Raw genomic sequence first — 5,811 nt, 5'->3', positions numbered from 1 at the left:
CCTTAGGTCGTATTTGATAGACCGGAAAATTTTTAGGCGATCCAGCTCCGGGGGGCCCGACCCACTCGGAAGGCGTGGGCGCTAGCACACAAAAATATGGGAATTGGGCAGAATTCTAGTTTTTTGGCCAAAAAATGCAAAAAATGAGGAACGATCATGGCAAGGCGGTGACTATGGTTCCTTAGGTCCTAATTGATGGCCCGAATATTTTTAGGCGATCCGAGTCTGGCGGCCCGGCCCACTCGGAAGGCGTGGGCAATAGCACACAAAAATATGGTAATCGAGCGGAATTCTATTTTTTTGGCCAAAAAATGCAAAAAATGAGGAACGATCATGGCGAGGTGGTGACTATGGTTCCTTAGGTGCTAATTGATGTCCCAAAACGTTTTTAGGCGATCCGAGTCCGGCGGCCCGGCGCTCTCGGAAGGCGTGGGCAATAGCACACAAAAATATGGTAATCGAGCGGAATTCTAGTTTTTTGGCCGAAAAACGCAATAAATGAGGAACGATCATGGCGGGGCGGTGACTATGGTTCCTTAGGTCGTATTTGATGGCCCGGAAAATTTTAGGCGATCGGGGTCCACGGCTCCCGGGACCACTTGGAAGGCGTAAGCTATAGCATACTAAAATATGCAAATCGCGCGGAGTTCTAGTTTTTTGGCCGAAAAATGCAAAGCATTTGGAACGATCATGGTGGGGCGGTGACTATGGTACCTTAGGTCGTATTTGATAGTCCGGAAATGTTTTAGGCGATCGGGATCCGCGGCTCCGCGGACCACTTGGAAGGCGTGGGTATAGCACACGAAAATATAGGAATCGGGCGTAATTCTAGTTTTTTGGCCGAAAAATGCAAAAAATGAGAAACGATGATGGCGGGGATGTTACTATGGTTCCTTAGGTCATATTTGACGGCCCAGAAAAATTTTAGGCGATCGGGGTCCGGGGGTCCCGGAACCACTTGGAAGGGTGGGCAATAGCACACAAAAATATTGTAATCAGGCGGAATTCTAGTTTTTTGGCCGAAAAACGCAAAAAATGAGGAATGATCATGGCTGGGCGGTGACTATGGTTTCTTAGGTCGTATTTGACAGTCCGAAAATTTTTTAGGCGATCGGGATCCGCGGCTCCCCGGACCACTTGGAAGGCGTGGGTATAGCACACGAAAATATGGGAATCGGGCGTAATTCTAGTTTTTTCGCCGAAAAAAGCAAAAAATGAGAAACGATGATGGCGGGGATGTTACTATGGTTCCTTAGGTCGTATTTGACGGCCCAAAAAAATTTTAGGCGATCGGGGTCCGGGGGTCCCGGAACCACTTGGAAGGGTGGGCAATAGCACACAAAAATATTGTAATCAGGCGGAATTCTAGTTTTTTGGCCGAAAAACGCAACAAATGAGGAATGATCATGGCTGGGCGGTGACTATGGTTCCTTAGGTCGTATTTGATAGTCCGGAAAAATTTTAGGCGATAGGGGTCCGGAGTTCTCGGGTTCACTTGGAAGGCGTGGGCTATAGGACACGAAAATATGGGAATCGCGCGGAATTCTAGTTTTTTGGACGAAAAACGGAAAAAACTAGGAACGATCATGGCTGGGCGGTGACTATGGTTCCTTAGGCCTTAGTTGATAGTCCGGAAAAATTTTAGGCGATAGGGGTCCGGAGACCCGGGACCACTCGGATGGCGTGGGCTATAACACACAAATATATGGGATCGCGCGGAATTCTATTTGTTTGGCCGAAAAACGCAAAAAATGAGGAACGCTCATGGCGGGGTGGTTACTATGGTTCCTTAGGTGGTATTTGATGGCCCGGAAAATTTTTAGGCGATCGGGGCTCGGGGTTCCCGAGACCCCTTGGAAGGCGTGGGCTAAAGCACACGAAAATATGGAAACCGCGCGGAATTCTAGTTTTTTGGCTGAAAAATGCAAAAGACTAGGAACAATCATGGCGGGGCGGTGACTATGGTTCCTTAGGTCATATTTGATATTCCGGAAAATTTTTAGGCGATCCAGCTCCGGGGGGCCCGACCCACTCGGAAGGCGTGGGCGATAGCACACAAAAATATGGGTATCGGGCGGAATTCTAGTTTTTTGGCCTAAAAATGCAAAAAATGAGGAACGATCATGGCAAGGCGGTGACTATGGTTCCTTAGGTCCTAATTGATGGCCCAAATATTTTTTAGGTGATCCGAGTCCGGTGGCCCGGCCCACTCGGAAGGCGTGGGCAATAGCACACAAAAATATGGTAATCGAGCGGAATTCTATTTTTTTGGCCAAAAAATGCAAAAAATGAGGAACGATCATGGCGAGGCGGTGACTATGATTCCTTAGGTGCTAATTGATGTCCCGAAACGTTTTTAGGCGATCCGAGTCCGGCGGCCCGGCGCTCTCGCAAGGCGTGGGCAATAGCACACAAAAATATGGTAATCGAGAGGAATTCTAGTTTTTTGGCCGAAAAACGCAATAAATGAGGAACGATCATGGCGGGGCGGTGACTATGGTTCCTTAGGTCGTATTTGATGGCCCGGAAAATTTTAGGCGATCGGGGTCCACGGCTCCCGGGACCACTTGGAAGGCGTAAGCTATAGCACACTAAAATATGCAAATCGAACGGAGTTCTAGTTTTTTGGCCGAAAAATGCAAAGGATTTGGAACGATCATGGTGGGGCGGTGACTATGGTACCTTAGGTCGTATTTGATAGACCGGAAAATTTTTAGGCGATCGGGGTCCGCAGCTCCCCGGACCACTTGGAAGGAGTGGGCTATAACACACAAAAATATGGGAATCGCGCGGAATTCTAGTTGTTTGGCCAAAAAACGCAAAAAAAGAGGAACGATCATGGCGGGGTGGTTACTATGGTTCCTTAGGTCGTATTTGATGGCCCGGAAAATTTTTAGGCGATCGGGGTTCGGGGTTCCCGGGACCCCTTGGAAGGTGTGGGCTAAAGCACACGAAAATATGGAAATCGCGCGGAATTCTAGGTTTTTTGGCTGAAAAACGCAAAAGAATAGGAACGATCATGGCGGGGCGGTGACTATGGTTCCTTAGCTAGTATTTGATAGTTAAGAAAATTTTTAGGCGATCCGGCTCCGGGGGGCCCGACCCACTCGGAAGGCGTGGGCGATAGCACACAAAAATATGTGAATCGGGCGGAATTCTAGTTTTTTGGCCAAAAAATGCAAAAGCTGAGGAACGATCATGACGAGGCGGTGAATATGGTTCCTTAGGTCCTAATTGATGGCCCGAATATTTTTCAGGCGATCCGAGTCCGGCGGCCCGGCCCACTCGGAAGGCGTGGGCAATAAGAACACAAAAATATGGTAATCGAGCGGAATTCTAGTTTTTTGGCCGAAAGACGCAATAAATGAGGAACGACCATGGCGGGGCGGTGACTATGGTTCCTTAGGTCGTATTTGATGGCCCGGAAAATTTTAGGCGATCGGGGTCCACGGCTCCTGGGACCACTCGGAAGGCATAAGCTGTAGCACACTAAAATATGCAAATCGCGCGAAGTTCTAATTTTTTGGCCGAAAAATGCAAAGCATTTGGAACGATCATGGTGGGGCGGTGACTATGGTACCTTAGGTCGTATTAGATAGTTCGGAAAATCTTTAGGTGATCGGGGTCCGCGGCTCCCCGGACCACTTGGAAGGCGTAGGTATAGCACACGAAAATATGGGAATCGGGCGTAATTCTAGTTTTTTGGCTGAAAAATGCAAAAAATGAGAAATGATGATGGCGGGCGGTTACTATGGTTCCTTAGGTCGTATTTGATGGCCCAGAAAAATTTTAGGCGATCGGGGTCTGGGGGTCCCGGAACCACTTGGAAGGGTGGGTAATAGCACACAAAAATATTGTAATCGAGCGAAATTCTAGTTTTTTGGCCGAAAAATGCAACAAATGAGGAATGAGCAGGGTTGGGCGGTGACTATGGTTCCTTAGGTCGTATTTGATAGTCCGAAAAATTTTTAGGCGATAGGGGTCCGGAGTTCCCGGGTTCACTTGGAAGGCGTGGGCTATAGGACACGAAAATATGGGAATCGCGCGGAATTCTAGTTTTTTTGCCGAAAAACGGAAAAAACTAGGAACGATCATGGCTGGGCGGTGACTATGGTTCCTTAGGTCTTATTTGATAGTCCGAAAAAATTTTAGGCGATAGGGGTCCGGAGACCCGGGACCACTCGGATGGCGTGGGCTATAACACACAAATATATGGGATCGCGCGGAATTCTAGTTGTTTGGCCGAAAAACGCAAAAAATGAGGAACGCTCATGGCGGGGTGGTTACTATGGTTCCTTAGGTGGTATTTGATGGCCCGGAAAATTTTTGGACGATCGGGGCTCGGGGTTCCCGAGACCCCTTGGAAGGCGTGGGCTAAAGCACATGAAAATATGGAAACCGCGCGGAATTCTAGTTTTTTGGCTGAAAAATGCAAAAGACTAGGAACGATCATGGCGGGGCGGTGTCTATGGTTCCTTAGGTCGTATTTGATAGTCCGAAAAATTTTTAGGCGATCCAGCTCCGGGGGGCCCGACCCACTCGGAAGGCGTGGGCGATAGCACACAAAAATATGGGAATCGGGCGGAATTCTAGTTTTTTGGCCAAAAAATGCAAAAGCTGAGGAACGATCATGACGAGGCGGTGAATATGGTTCCTTAGGTCCTAATTGATGGCCCGAATATTTTTCAGGCGATCCGAGTCCGGCGGCCCGGCCCACTCGGAAGGCGTGGGCAATAAGAACACAAAAATATGGTAATCGAGCGGAATTCTAGTTTTTTGGCCGAAAGACGCAATAAATGAGGAACGACCATGGCGGGGCGGTGACTATGGTTCCTTAGGTCGTATTTGATGGCCCGGAAAATTTTAGGCGATCGGGGTCCACGGCTCCTGGGACCACTCGGAAGGCATAAGCTGTAGCACACTAAAATATGCAAATCGCGCGAAGTTCTAATTTTTTGGCCGAAAAATGCAAAGCATTTGGAACGATCATGGTGGGGCGGTGACTATGGTACCTTAGGTCGTATTAGATAGTTCGGAAAATCTTTAGGTGATCGGGGTCCGCGGCTCCCCGGACCACTTGGAAGGCGTAGGTATAGCACACGAAAATATGGGAATCGGGCGTAATTCTAGTTTTTTGGCTGAAAAATGCAAAAAATGAGAAATGATGATGGCGGGCGGTTACTATGGTTCCTTAGGTCGTATTTGATGGCCCAGAAAAATTTTAGGCGATCGGGGTCTGGGGGTCCCGGAACCACTTGGAAGGGTGGGTAATAGCACACAAAAATATTGTAATCGAGCGAAATTCTAGTTTTTTGGCCGAAAAATGCAACAAATGAGGAATGAGCAGGGCTGGGCGGTGACTATGGTTCCTTAGGTCGTATTTGATAGTCCGAAAAATTTTTAGGCGATAGGGGTCCGGAGTTCCCGGGTTCACTTGGAAGGCGTGGGCTATAGGACACGAAAATATGGGAATCGCGCGGAATTCTAGTTTTTTTGCCGAAAAACGGAAAAAACTAGGAACGATCATGGCTGGGCGGTGACTATGGTTCCTTAGGTCTTATTTGATAGTCCGAAAAAATTTTAGGCGATAGGGGTCCGGAGACCCGGGACCACTCGGATGGCGTGGGCTATAACACACAAATATATGGGATCGCGCGGAATTCTAGTTGTTTGGCCGAAAAACGCAAAAAATGAGGAACGCTCATGGCGGGGTGGTTACTATGGTTCCTTAGGTGGTATTTGATGGCCCGGAAAATTTTTGGACGATCGGGGCTCGGGGTTCCCGAGACCCCTTGGAAGGCGTGGGCTAAA

This window comes from Nicotiana tabacum, unplaced genomic scaffold, assembly GCF_000715075.1.
Source record: "Nicotiana tabacum cultivar K326 unplaced genomic scaffold, ASM71507v2 Un00010, whole genome shotgun sequence".
NCBI classification, from domain to species: Eukaryota; Viridiplantae; Streptophyta; class Magnoliopsida; order Solanales; family Solanaceae; genus Nicotiana; species Nicotiana tabacum.
This window is presented reverse-complemented; position numbering follows the sequence as displayed.